This window comes from Mirounga leonina, unplaced genomic scaffold (genome assembly GCF_011800145.1).
Source record: "Mirounga leonina isolate KUSES-001 unplaced genomic scaffold, KU_Mleo_1.0 Mir_129, whole genome shotgun sequence".
Classification (NCBI taxonomy): domain Eukaryota; kingdom Metazoa; phylum Chordata; class Mammalia; order Carnivora; family Phocidae; genus Mirounga; species Mirounga leonina.
In genome coordinates this window covers 24,874,337-24,888,789 of record NW_023270323.1, presented here as the reverse complement: position 1 = coordinate 24,888,789, position 14,453 = coordinate 24,874,337, and the positions used below count along the sequence as shown (strand labels likewise).

Here is a 14,453-nt window from a genome sequence, read left to right as displayed (position 1 = left end):
GGTGGTGACAGTCTGACTTGCACTGTTTTTGGCTCTTCCCTTTCAGCCTGGCTGCGACTAGTAAGCCGGGAGGACTATGAAAGTTAAAACAAAGGGAGATTGGAGAGAAAGTAATCTCAGCGTCTTCTAAGACTCTTCTTGGCAGGCGGGATTTTTTCCTGATGTTCAAATAAAGTAATCATTCTTCCTTTTGACTAGTGGTTTGAAAAATCGATTCAGGTTGGTAATAGTTTGCAAGCAGGTCCCAAATGTTCAGAGGGAATGTTATGACGCTGAGCAGATCTTCAAGAATGAATTGATGTTTTACTTTGGTCTTTTTATGTCATGTGTTTATCCAGATGATTGATTTTTGAAATGTAAAAAGTTACCTTAGAATATATAGTGTATGTGATTTCTTCTTGGGGTAGGTTTGTCTTAACTCAGTCGACTGTAGTTAATTTTATTTGTGATTATCTGTTAGAGATAACAGTGGTATTTATCCTTTAATTTCTGCTATTCGTTTGATGACCTTTCTAACCAAATACATTCTGCTTTCAATTTATTTTTGCAGTGCTATCATTATGTATGGTTGTTTGGAACTCAAACTGTATTTTTCCATAGAAAACAATTTTAGAGCAATGCTTTGGGTTTCACTGGAGTCCAAGCAAGTCTCTTTCACCTGTTTTACCTAAAGCGGTCCTTTTGGCATTGTACTATTATTAGTAATTTTAATACTATTAATTGATAACGTATATGGTTCTGTCACTTAGAGGCTTTTTTTTTTTTTTTTTTTGGTCACCTCACATCTTTAAATCTATTTCATCAACTGTACAATATTAATAGCATTTATTTTATGGGCTGATAGTAAGGTTTATATAACTCAAACAAAGCACTTACTAGCTTATGTTATTATTATTGTAACTTGGCCACATTTGCAGTTAGTTGACTTTTGTGAGTTGGCTTTGTAACTTTAACCAACACATGTAAAAATACTTCTTTGGGAAAAATCGGTGCCCTGTGTTTGGCAGGAAGGGAATGTGGTGTCACCAAGAACATCCTTCCTGTGCTTTTTTTCCCTTGTACCCCACTGATGTCTAGCAGCAGAAGAACTGTGATGGTGTTCAGATACTTTTTGTTCTTCCAGGGTGCCAGAGAAAGCTCGTTGGCTCAGGCACAGACATCACGTGTTTGTATGTACAGGCAGCGCTGACTTTCATAGGTTCAGCTCTCATACAGACCATGCTTGGATGCATACGAACCCCATACTTCAGCTTTTATGGTCTGCTTGTGTTTTTCCCTGCGTCCACTGAGGAGTGGCGGGGCCTGAGCAATGAGTTCTGGGTGGCGTTGCCCACAGCCCGTGGTGCAGGGTCGTCAGCATCACTGGGCTTCTGTGCACCTCTGTGTTCGCTGCTACAAGGGTTTGTTCCGTTGCATTTTCCTGTGCAATTTTACACAAATGAGGGGAAAAATGAAAAATGCTAACGCTAATATTAAGAAACATAGGTCTCATAAGCTTTGCTTGTTTTGACTAAGACGGACAGGGTGAGCCATGCCAGTCAATCAAGTACTCGGGGGATTAGAGCCTGTGTATTAAGGTGTGAAGGAAAAGACAAAACATGTTGAAGTGTGTAAAATACATTTTTATTATGTCTAAAATGAAGGATATGAATGTGGGTTTTAGAGTTGTTTTATTCTTTAGATATAGAGCTATCTTTATAACATGTAAATATATTTGTTATGACTTTTGTATTCATACATGTTTTCTGGAATACTTTGGGCATAGAAGAAGGGAGGCTTATATAGGATAGTTTTAAAGTTTTTTTAAAAAAGCATTTTATTTTGGCAGACTTCAAACATGAACAAAAAAGAAGATAGTACAGTGAACTCCTGTGTGCCTATTAGCCAGCTCCAACAATTACCAACACATTGCCAGTCTTGTTTCACATTCCTTCCCCGACGCCTTTTCTTGCTGGACTATTTTTTTTTTTTATAAAGATTTTTTATTTATTTATTTGAGATAGAGAGCATGAGAGGGAGGAGGGTCAGAGGGAGAAGCAGGCTCCCTGCCGAGCAGGGAGCCTGATGCGGGACTCGATCCCGGGACTCCAGGATCATGACCTGAGCCGAAGGCAGTCGCTCAACTGACTGAGCCACCCAGGCGCCCTCTTGCTGGAGTATCTTAAAGCAAATCCTAGATCGTATCATTTCACCAATTAATACTTCAGTGTTTATTTCTAAGAAATAAAGACATGAAAAAAAAAATAACCTCAGTGTTATTATCATACCTGATAAAATGAACAGTCCCTTAGTCTCATCTAACACTCAGTTAACATGCTAGTTTCCTTGATTGTCTCAGACAAGTTTTTAAAACTTGATTTGTTTGAATACACACACTGCATTTGATAAATATGCCTGTTGGTCTCTTGCTACCAGGTCGAAGAGGGTATTTTTAGGTTGGGGAGTACCATACTTCTGCAGGGTGGGCTACTCCCCGACAACAAAGGAAGCCACTAGAGCCAAAGAAACATTTACTCCATCCGTAGGCAAGAGATGGCAAGCTGAGGGCATTTCCCTCCCAAATACAATTGGCATAACTATGGCATTGGCAATCTTCCTGTGTCCTTCCCATTCTTTTTTTATTTTTTTATTTTTTAAAGATTTTATTTATTTATTTTACAGAGAGAGACCTGGCGAGAGAGGGAACACAAGCAGGGGGAGTGGGAGAGGGAGAAGCAGGCTTCCCGCCGAGCAGGGAGCCCGATGCGGGGCTGGATCTCAGGACCCTGGGATCATGACCTGAGCGGAAGGCAGATGCTTAACAACTGAGCCACCCAGGCGCCCCTCCATTCTTTAAAAAAAATTTTTTTTAGGTAGGGCGTGGAGCCCAAAATGGGGCTTGAACTCATGACCCTGAGATCAAGAGTCGGACGCTTAACCGACTGAGCCACCCAGGCACCCCATGTGTCCTTCCCTTTCTTATAAAATTAATCTGGAAGAGTTATTGTTAAAAACAACTTCAAATGTATTCCTTTACTATTTAAAGCATAGATTTGAATCATAGGTATTAAAAAGCCATCAATAAATCAATTCCATGCTATTCTCCCGATATCTACATATTAATCATCGGCTTTGGCATCTTCTAACACTGTTGTTGCCATCCCTGGGATAAATTTAGGTAGGCAAGGATTCAGGCGGCATCTACTTGAATCATGAACTCTGAGGCTAGTTGGCAGAAGTTAATCAAGATTATATGAATACGGAATGCAGAGTGGCCGGAGTTCTGAGCACTGACGCCATTGCTCAGCACCTTCACAAGGCTGCAGTCCGTGTGCAGACCCTGGGCGCTGGGGTTAGTCTTCTAAGGTGTGTTGGTCCACTCTTTGATCTGCCGACACAGGCCTGGGTCAGGTTCTGGGATGGCTGCTGGAGGGCACTGACCCAGCCGACCCCGCCTGTAACTTCTATGCGATGCTATGAGTAGAACGACATTCCAGGAAGGACCTTACTGGCAATCTTTACATAATGACAAAGATTTAAAAAATAAAGAAGACTGTAAGCTTGAGGAAATAATCACTTCTGTTCAGGACTGTTCAGTGGTTTCTAGTTGTTCAGAATAAATGTCAGGCCTTTAGATCAGCCTCCCAGGCCACGCCACCTGCCCTTTTTCTGCCTATACATCTCCGACCTTATCTCCTATACCCCACGTTCACTCTGCTTTGGCCTCTTGTCTTCTTAGCCTTCCAAGAATCTGCCAGGCTCTTTCCTGCCTCAAGGCCTCTTCATTTGCTGTTCCCTCACATACTCACTTCCTCACCTCTTTCAGGTCTTTGCTCAACTGTCACTCAGTGTGGTCCTCCCTGACTACCTATTTAAAACTGCCCCCTCCACATCCCACCCCCACCCCCATCCTGGTCCCAGCAGCACTCCTGAAATCTCTTGCTTACATTTTCCCATAGGAGTGTCACCTTCTGTGTTACGCAGTTTACTTTTAAATTCTGTTTATCGTCTCTTTCTCACCATGGATTTATCCTTCATGCCTAGAATAATGCCTAGTCATAGTAGACACTCAAGAAATTGTCTAAATGATTGAGTGAGTGAGTTAAACCCTGGAAAATTTGATCACAAGCATGCACTGAAAGATTCCTTGTGGAAAATGAAGGACACACTTTGAACAGCCTTGTGGAGAGAGACGCTTTAGTAAGGGAACAAAGAGTAGAGAAGTGTCTTCATTATTCATATAATAGTGAGGTGTACTCCCAAAGTTTATGAGATAAAGGTTGTTTTTCTGCTTAGTAGTGAAGTCCATATGGTGAGTGATGTGCTCTTCTCATTTTTGATATGGTAGAGCCTTGGCATGCGTGAACCTAACAGTTGTGATTTCAGCTCTTTGCTGGCAGCCCCCAATGGTTATATGGTGTAGTCATTTGTGCTTTATAGCAGGGCATGTGGTGAACTGTGCGGGTGGGGAGGCCAGACTGCGCCTGGTGGTGGCCTGCTTCCTGCACTGCAGGTCATCCTGCTTGCTTGCTTTACTTGGAGAGTTCAGAAACTCAGAAAGTTGTCCTTGACCACACGGTATATCAGAAATTGTGCTGCTGGGATATTTGAATTTGAGTATTTGCAAAACAAGGTTGGGAGAGGCAATGTTTCATGAATGTCAAGGGTCTGTATACTCTCTAGGTATCCTGGTGTGTCTGCTCTTTCACCAAAAGTCTGCTTAATATTTGTGATCCCAGGTTCCTAAAGAGTTTGGAACAGATTAATCAAGACAGCCGAAGAGAGGCAGCATGATACATAGTGGCCAAGAACACAGAATTGTAGAGCTAGACTGCCTGGGGTCAAATCCTGACTTCACCTACTAACTGTGTGACTTTGGGCAAGTTGCTTACTTTTCTGTGCTTCAGAGATAATGAAGATAAAAATGGTAGATTCATCATTGGATTGTTGTGAGGATTAAATGACTTAATCATGTTTGTCAAGCAATTACAGCAGTGACTGACACATAGTAAGCTCAACCTAAGTGTTTGCTAAATAAGAATAAAGACATTTATTTGGGAGGCCTGTTAGAGGATGCTTTAGCTTTTGGCTAGTAGGCACACCAAGTGAGGGAAAGAGGTGAGTGATATAATTTGTAGGCATATTTCAGGTAAGCAATATGAAAAAAATTCTTGAGGGTAGTGCGTGACAGACATGGATTATTTAACTATGCAGGAATATAGGAGAGTGGTTGAAATTGTGGACTGTCTTAGATGGCCTGCTTGGTCTTCTCACATCACATTGTACTGTGTGATTTGCAGTAAATTACTTGTCGAATTACAAGTCTAAAATGGGTTTGTGAAAAGTATTTACCTCATGGAATTGTCATGAGAATTCAATAAAAAAATCATTGTAAAGTGCTTAGCCCAATACCTGGCGTGTGGTAAGTGTTTAAAAATGGGACTTTTTTTTTTTTTAATTAATGGATGATGAGAGTCCCTAATCTCAGTTCCTACATTGTTATAGGTGTTGAAATCCTTTGGCTAGAAGTCTAAGCCCTGTCCTGTTACTGAACCAGTCAGACAAAATTTGACAGCATTAAATAAATTTGACAGCATTAAATAAATTTGACAGAAAGAAATAATGCATGCATACATGATGCTTAGCATCAGCTAGCAAGAACTCAGTCAAAAGCCAGGAGCCTCATCTCCACCAGTAGCTTTGGTGGTTCAGGATGGAAGATGTTTAACAGTATGGCTGCCACACTGAGTAGAGGTAGGCACCTTTCTCCAGAGTCAGCTTTGGGTGTTAGAGGTGGGTAGGTCAGTGCCATCCATCAACTCCCAGTGCTGTGTCCTGGAACAAACTCCTGCTCTTGAGTCCCTATCCGCCTGCCAAACTGGATCTGACCTGAGGTCCTGGTAAAATCCACAGTAAATGTATGCAAAATCATCATCTAAAATGAAATGTATGACAGATCGAAACCACAATGAGATACCACCTCACACCTGTCAGAATCTAAATCTAATCTAAAATTAACAACTCAGGAAACAACAGTTGTTGGTGAGGATGCAGAGAAAGGGGAACCCTCTTGCACTGTTGGTGGGAATGCAGGCTGGTACAGCCACTCTGGAGAACAGTATGGAGCTTCCTCAAAATGTTAAAAATAGAGCTACCCTATGACCCAGCAAATATTATCAACAATCGCCAAATTATGGAAAGAGCCCAAATGTCCATCAACTGATGAATGGGTAAAGAAGATGTAGTATATATACACAATGGAATATTACTTGGCCATCAAAAAGAATGAAATCTTGTCATTTGCAACAGCGTGGGTGGAGCTAGAGTGTATTATTCTAAGCGAAATAAGTCTGTTAGAGAAAGACAAATATCATATGATTTCACTCATGTGTGCAATTTAAGAAACAAAACAGATGGGGGCGCCTGGGTGGCTCAGTTGGTTAAGCGACTGCCTTCAGCTCAGGTCATGATCTCAGGGTCCTGGGATCGATCCCCGCATCGGGCTCCCTGCTCGGCGGGAAGCCTGCTTCTCTCTTTCCTACTCCCCCTGCTTGTGTTCCCTCTCTCGCTGTGTCTCTCTCTGTCAAATAAATAAATAAAATCTTTAAAAACAAAACAAAACAGATGAACATAGGGGAAGGGAAGATAAAATAAGATAAAAAAACAGAGAGGGAGACAGACCATAAGACACTCTTACGTATAGAGAACAAACTGAGGGTTGCTGGAGGGGAGGTCGGTGGGGGATGGGTTGAATAGGTGGTGGGCATTAACTAGGACACTTGTTGGGATGAGCACTGGGTGTTATATGTAAGTGATGAATCACTAAATTCTGTTCCTGAAACCTATACTACACTATATGTTAACTAACTTGAATTTGAATTTAAATTAAAAAATGAAATGTATGAATTAACTGTGGATATTAGTTATCTGTGCTATTCCTATACTAATTACCATAAATAATTAACATTAACTATGTATAAATACATGGTTTGGCTAAAATTTCCAGAGCTCAAGGTTTATAGTGACATTTCAAATCCCAATTTCCTCTTCAAGTAGCTACTATGAGCTTCTTTATTGGTTTACCCAAACACATTTCAGAGTTTTATTTGTCTAGTTGCAGGTCTCAGGGACAAAATTGAACTTTCTCATAACTTCTCATGCTTCTTCTGGGGCTTTAAAGTAGTTTAAGCTGCAGTTTACTTTTAAGTTCATCCATTCATATATTCATTGAGCAAATACTTTCTTAGAATCTACTATATGGCAGGTCCAGGTACCTCTTAACTTTTTAATTTAAATGGACGGGGAAATTCTGATTCGAATTTCATTCTGCCTTTACATATTACAGTCCAGTTACAGTCTTTGTGAAGGGTTAAGTTTTCAGATTATCCAATAAGGAGAAGAGTAGATAGTTAAAATTATTCTTTTCTTTTTTCTTTTTAAAAGATTTTATTTATTTATTTGACAGAGAGAGAGCACAAGTAGGCAGAGTGGTAGACAGAGGGAGAAGGAGAAGCGGGCTCCCTGCTGCGGGGCTCGATCCCAGGACCCTGGGATCATGACCTGAGCCGAAAGCAGATGCTCAACGACTGAGCCACCCAGGCACCCCTAGTTAAAATTATTTTTAAAAAATACCTTAATTCACCCACAGACATAACATCTTTCAGGGAACACAACATAGCCATTTTCCCCTTCTAGTTTTGGAACAAATCACTGTTTTCTTTAGTTGAATACTAGACCATGTAATTGGAAGTTTGCTTGCGTATATTGTTTGAAAAATACATTTAGGACCTTTAAACTTAGAGCTGCACTTAGTACTAAACATGTATCTATCTTCATTGTACCCATTCCTCACTGGTTGGTTCATTCATTCCTTCCTTCCTTCATTCATCAACGTTTAAAGACACTTAGTATGTGTAGCAGCTCTGCTTTACACTGGAGTTAGAAGGACCATGGAAAGATGATACCTGCTCCCAAAGAGTTCGTAATGTGGTGGGGATGACATGTCCAAGTGTAGTCGCGTGAGCTTAAGTGGTAGTGACAGTGCAGTGTTGTACGTGCTGTATGAGAAGCAGACATGTTCTGGGGGTAGGTGGAGAACAGAGCAAACAGTGTTTGGTAGCCTCTTCAGGGAGTGGTGTGGCATGGGGGATGACAGGAGCTAAGTGCGGAGAGCTCGTGACAAGCCTTAAATTCCATGTTGAGCAGTTTGGACTTCATCCTCAATGTAATGAAGAACCATTGAATGATTTTTAAAAGGAGAATGATACCAAATGGTGCTTTATAAATGGCTGGGTTACAGGAGAGTGGGTTTAGAGCCCGGAGACGAGTTAGACCTGTGGGTGGGAGGGCAGGTCGGAAGCCAGCCATCACACACTCGCTTCTAAGCCTGAACATGCTGGAACGTCCCTTAACTAACAGCTGTCTTGCAGGATGGGCTTCTAGCTATCGATATTCCTTTTCGCCGCCATTACCCTGTGGGTTCTCTTTCTTCTCTTGGCTCTGCCATCTTTATTCTGCGGCTGGTTGGGCTCTGGCTTCTGGCTGAAGACTTGGCAGTGGTGAGGAGGAAGGGAGAGAGGATAGACATGTCCACCGCTGCCCATCTGGTTTCTCACATGGACCATCCCCAGCCTTTTCACCTTCCTGAGCCCCCTCTTAGGACCTCTCTGATCTTCACAGCAGAGCACATGAAAAAGGGCAGTTGACAGTGAAAAGAATTGAGAAGGGAGCCTTCTTTCCCTGCCCCCAACAGTAAAAACTGAGGAAACTTTCAAAGGGCAAGGTGCTGAATGTCTGCATTTAGAGGAAGGAGACCGCTCTGTCCTTCAAGTGGAACTCCGGTCAGAGGCAGCACATAGTGGTTGTGGAAGCACATGGAAAGGCCCACTAAAAAAAGTAAAGAGGGCGTGGCTGTGGGGTGTAAATCAGGGGAGTGTTTTGAGGGGGTTGTGCAAGTTGTCCCCTTTCTCGCCCTTAACGCCCTGTCCAGTTATTTCTCATTTCATCGGCCCCTTGCCCTGGACCTCCGCACCTTTCCTCACCCCATAATTCCTGTGTCCACTCTGCCACCAGCTCTCTTCTTGTCCTTTGTTGCTGGGTCTGCTGCCGCCTTTCAGAGCGATGGAGAGAGGAGTTGGGGCCTTTTGGCAATGAGCGGCAGTTTATCTCTGGCCTCCCCCGTTGACACTCCTGTGTGTTTGCTCAGAGAGACCGAATGAAGGCCTTTGGGTCTGTGGGACTGTTAATTTCTCTAATACTCTCTGGGCCCTAGGGACCTTAGGATTTAGATTCAACTAAAATTAATTGCATTTATTTACTCTAGGAACTTATTTAATACCCTAATACTTATTTAACACTTATGAAGTGTTTTTAAGCTCATTTTAAAGGACATTGAAGTGGGATGGAAACTGACTTTCCAAGGTTACACTGTTACCACAGAGCGCGTGTGGGATTTGTGCTGTTTTGCCTGCTTCTGCGTACGTGTAGGTGGGTCAGCTTTAGTGTGTGACCATCATGTAAAATAATGTTCCTAAGGGAATTTTTTTTAAAAAGCAGATGACATTGTTATTGAAATATTTTGACATTGTTATTGAAATATTTATAGATGCACATGCATATTTGAGAAATAATACAAAGAGATTGCTTGTACACTTGGCCAGTTTTTCCGGATGTTAACATTTTATGAAACTTTAGTACAATATCACCAATCAAGACATTGGTAGTGATATGATCCATTGAACTTACTCAGATTTCCTCAGTTTTACTTATCCTCATTTTTCTTTTTTTTTTAGATTTATTTAATCTTTTTTTTTTTTTTAAGATTTTATTTATTTATTTGACAGAGAGAGAGCACAAGTAGGCAGAGTGGCAGGCAGAGGGAGAGGGAGAAGTAGGCTCTCCGCTGAACAGGGAGCTGGACGTGGGGCTCCATCCCAGGACCCCAGGATTGTGACCTGAGCCAAAGGCAGCTGCTTAACTGACTGAGCCACCCAGGTGCCCCTAGATTTATTTATTTATTTTAGAGGGAGTGAAAGAGAGAGAGAGTGAGAGTGAATGCAAGGGGAGGAGGGACAGAGGGAGAGAGAATCTCAAGCAGACTGCCCCCTGAGCGAGGAGCCTGACTCGGGGCTTGATCTCAGGACACTGAGATCATGACCTGAGCCGAAATCAAGAGCTGGGCGCTCAACTGACTGAGCCACCCTGGCGTCCCAATTATCCTCATTTTTGTGTGTGTTTGTGTGTATTAAGTTTTGTATAATTTTATCACTGGGTAGATTCATGTATCCATTACCACAGGTAAGATAATGAAAAGAGCCAATTCCATAGGATCCCTCATGTTGCATTTTTATAACCACAAACACCCTCCCGTACCCCCAATTTCTACCCCTGACAACCTTAATCTGTCCTTCATATCTAGAATTTTGTCATTTCAAAAAACACTGTATCAAAAACTAATGATGTGTACTATATGTTGGCTAATTGAACATAAATAAAATAAAAAATGTTACATAAATGGAATCATACAATATATAACCTTTTGGGATTAGCTTTTTCCATTCAGCATGATCCCTTGGAGATTCACTTAACTTGTTTTGTGCATTGATAGTTCATTCCTCTTATTGCTAAGCGGTACTCCATGGTATGGATGTACCATACTTTGTTTAATCATTCACCTGTTGAAAGACGCCTGGGCTCATTCTCTCGTTTCAGCTTTTGGCTATGCCAAATGAAGCTGCTGTGAACCTTAGTGGACAGGTTTTTGTGTGAACATAAGTTTTCATGTCTCTGGGATAAGTGCCCAAGAGTACAAATGAACTTTGAATGCAGTTCATAAATCTAGAATTATGTCTGGCGTGATCCTGCTCAGGATTACATTTTCACCTTTTATCCAGTCCGCTGTCTGATTGCGTGTGGGGCTGTCACCCATTTCGCCCTGGCCCTGGGCCTGTGTAAATTTCCAGGCTGATTAGGGCACTCCTGAGCTCCGCGGAGGGCTTTTGCTTTGCCTTGTTGCTGGCTGATCTCCGGCAGTCGCCTCTCGCCATTAGTCGTGCCTGTCAGGTATGCCACGCTGGTGTCTCTTTCCCCCAAAATGCGTGTCCAGAGCTCCAGCCGTGTCTGCTGTGAAGCCAGCCACTGCGTTCTTGTCTCCTCCCCCCTGGGGAGTGAAAGGCCCTGGAGAGACCCGCTGAAGTTGGAAAAGGAACCGTACTGGCTTTTCCTCTGCCCTTGCCTTCCTCTTCCCTGTAGTGAGCACATGTTGCCAAAAGGTGGCAGTGCTCTTTGCCGCCGCTGGGATGGCTCACCCATGTTGCCTGTGCTTTGGAGACTTGATACTGTGCTTTAATTGTATGTTGAAAGGGTGGAAAGTGGATTTTCCCCAACAACAAAGGCACCAATAAAACGCTGTGCAGTTTAAAAAGTTTGAAAGAAGACATCATGTTTATAAATGATTTGTAATGAAAATGCTTCCCCCCTTCTTAGAAATGACTTGCATAGGGAATAGGATTCAGAGATGTGTGTATGAGTGTATAATTTTAGATGTCAGTACTGATTGTTGCTTTCTGTGTGGCTCCTGAAAAAGACCTGTGAAAATGCTGAGTTTTGCCTTCCCTCTGTTCTAAGACCGGCAAAGTAGGAGGGACAGCCTGCTTCTGAGCTCTGAGACTTGAGATTGAGACCTCTTAGTCCTTAAGTAAAGGCCCTCATGCATGCTGCAGATACGCTTTCCATGGCAGCAGTGGCTAAAAATAATAAAACTCCTTACCTCCTGGTATCTGTCTTCTCCCCTGTATGCGTCACTTTAGTGTATGTGAGGGCATGTGTGTAAGGAAAGCTGCTGTAAAGTGAGAGATTATGGGGTTCATTGGATGTTGTAAACAGATCAAACTAGTGAGGATGAAGTGGGGTGGGTTAAAATAGTTTAGGTTAACTAGTGCACTTGAAGCTGCATGAGCAGAAAGAACCGGCCTTGTCACACTGGGGTATGGACATGTAAACACTGGAGCTGTTCTGCTCCCCAGGATGCCATCCCTTGGTGTCTTTTTGAGAGCAGTCAGAATGACGTACCGTGTGGTGACTAACGTAACATAATAAAAAATAAATAAATAAAATATTCCCAGAAAGGCCCGGTGTGGAGGGTGCGAGTGAGCTGGCTTTGGCATGGGGGCTGCGAGCCCCGCAGTGGATCCCTGACGCACGGGCCCGTGTGCGCAGGTTGGAAGATCTGTTTTCTACTCCTCCGGGTCTGAGTGCAGCTGCTGCCACACCCCAGCAGCTCACGACCTGACCAGGCGACAGACAGGTAGCTCCACGTTAAGCAGCGGCCTTCTTGCTGGTGCATCCTTTGGCACAAGCCTTGGGTTAAGAGGAGAAGTGCTCTGTGTAAAGTTAGAGCCCTGAAAGCAGATGCTGTTACTATAGAGACAGCGAACCGCTGCGGCGGGAGGCCGAGCAGGAGGGATGGCAGCAGGGCGGTGGGAGGGCAAGTGAGGCGAATCCAGAGGCTAGCACCCCCGAGGACCTTCAGCCGCACAGTGACGCTCAGGCTTGCGTTCTGAAACTTGTGTGCTGGCGGCCCGCCACGTGCTGACTGGCTGAGTGGCAGCTGCTTGCGTCCGCGGACTCGCTGGTGAGCACGTTGGCAGTTGGCGAGAGCTCCGCGGGTGGGAGCTCGGGAGGGTGGAATGTAGATGGGTGCCCAAGGCCCCATGGCTGACAGTTTCGCACAAATGTTTCTCGGGCCGGGCTTAAGTCACCCTTACAGGCCTGCTCCATGATTGGGACCGGCTGGTGAAAGCTGGTGGTTTGGCAGCAGATTTGACATGTGTTATGGTTAAATCATTTCAGTGGCCCCGGAATAACGGAGAGTGAGAGAAACCCCGCGGTGGGTGTGGACCTGGGAGGAAGGGGTCTGACTGGTACGGTCAGAGGCCCTGTTGAAGGCGGGCAGCATTGGCCCCGTGTGGATTTGTGTCCCGACTGCTATGACCCTTATCCCCGTGATACCGGTGAGAAGCTTCCAAATCTCTTCTGAACTTTGCCTCATGCTGGCCAGGGAGCTGTTCAGAAGCATGCTCCTTCCCTCCTTTGTTTTCAGCAGAGGCGGCTTGGGTGCAAGGAACACTTTACGAACGGATTTGGGGGCCTGATGAGGGATTAGATGAGTTAATTTCTTCCTACGGATAGAAGGGAAAACTGGTTGGGCCAGACGGTCATGTCAAAAGATATCTCTGTCTGACTAATAATAGCCAGCAACTGCTGAGAGGCTTTTAGGAGGGGAAGACAAACCCAAATAATCGACGTTTGTTAGTATGAAAATGGAAAAAAAAGTTGTAAAATCCCTGTTGTTGGTGCAGAAGCCCAGATGCACTTGCTCGTGAGGACGAGAGGGCTGCTCTGGGGAAAGGCCACCGTGGACACGCAGGTTTTTATATTTTCAGTTGGCGGCATTCTTTCTTTTTCCGCTTCCTACAGGGAAGAGGCTGCTTGTAGATGCTCTGCATTGTCCATCAGAAAGAACTAGGTTTCTGATTACTTGCTATGTATAGTCTTGGAGGGAATGTGAAATATGTATCAAAGAGCCAAGGAATGCACCCATCATTATTCTCACTAACTCAGATGGTGCACGGGACAGTGCTTTAGTCGGCTGGATGGTTCCTCAGCCATTAACATTTCTTTGGTCTCCTTTCATTGTTACCGATTTTCCTCCTTTACTACTGCTTCAGTTGTTTGTTGCATGCAATTTTAGGAAGGGCTTAGGTGCAAAGGCTAATAAACATTTTATTTAGGAAAGGTGTAAAAAAAAGTCCATAAAAGACTTTAGGATTGGCTTGATTGTGGTTGGGTGCAGAAATGATGTTCTATAGGAAATTGTGTTGGATTCTGTAGATTGATCAAAGACAGGAAAGGGTTTGTGCCGAGGAGCAATGTGGGTGAACCTACTGTTTGCTTTCCAAGGGGGAGACGGTACTATTGATGTGTGTGCAGTCTCCCAGGCCTCCAGGATTTTGTTGTGCTTCCGAGGTCTTTAAAAAAAAGTTTCCCCATTAAGCTGTCATCCTTATCTGTGTCTACGAATGCTGTGTTGCTGATGACTTCTTTGCCCTCTGAACGGCCTCTGGACCGGCTCTCCCAGATGGCTAGGGGAGGTCTTCGAGAAGGCAGACGTGATTATACCAGAGCCCCTGTCTATCCCGCTCATCACTGTCTCCAGTGCCTAGCAGTATGCCTGGCACCTTGTGGGTACTCAGTCCATATTTACTGAGTGAACGAGGGGATGAGGGAAGGAAAGAGAAAAGGACTTGATCGAATGAATGCCCCCTGTGTGTCTAGCACCGTGTTTGATATGTTTCACGTGCCTCGGTCATTATCACCAATGGCCTCCATATTGCCAAGCTGAATTTTTACCTGTCTCCATCCTTCTCAGCCTCTCCGTAGCCGTACTTCCTTGACATCACTTTTTTCTGGTTTTT

General features: G+C 43.8%; 1 protein-coding gene across 3 annotated transcripts in view; it reads left to right on the top strand.

The window, feature by feature from the left end:
- The window catches only part of SLC4A4 (solute carrier family 4 member 4), a 351,065-nt gene that overhangs the window by 35,596 nt on the left and 301,016 nt on the right, over positions 1 to 14,453 (top strand). Inside the window, exon 1 of one of the 3 annotated variants that reach the window (XM_035004844.1) lies at positions 12,524 to 12,610. The exons of the other annotated variants lie outside the window; for them this stretch is intronic. The gene's annotated coding sequence lies outside the window, so the exon portion shown is untranslated. Of the gene's footprint in view, positions 1 to 12,523; positions 12,611 to 14,453 lie in introns of those variants that run through there. 3 annotated transcript variants of the gene reach the window in all.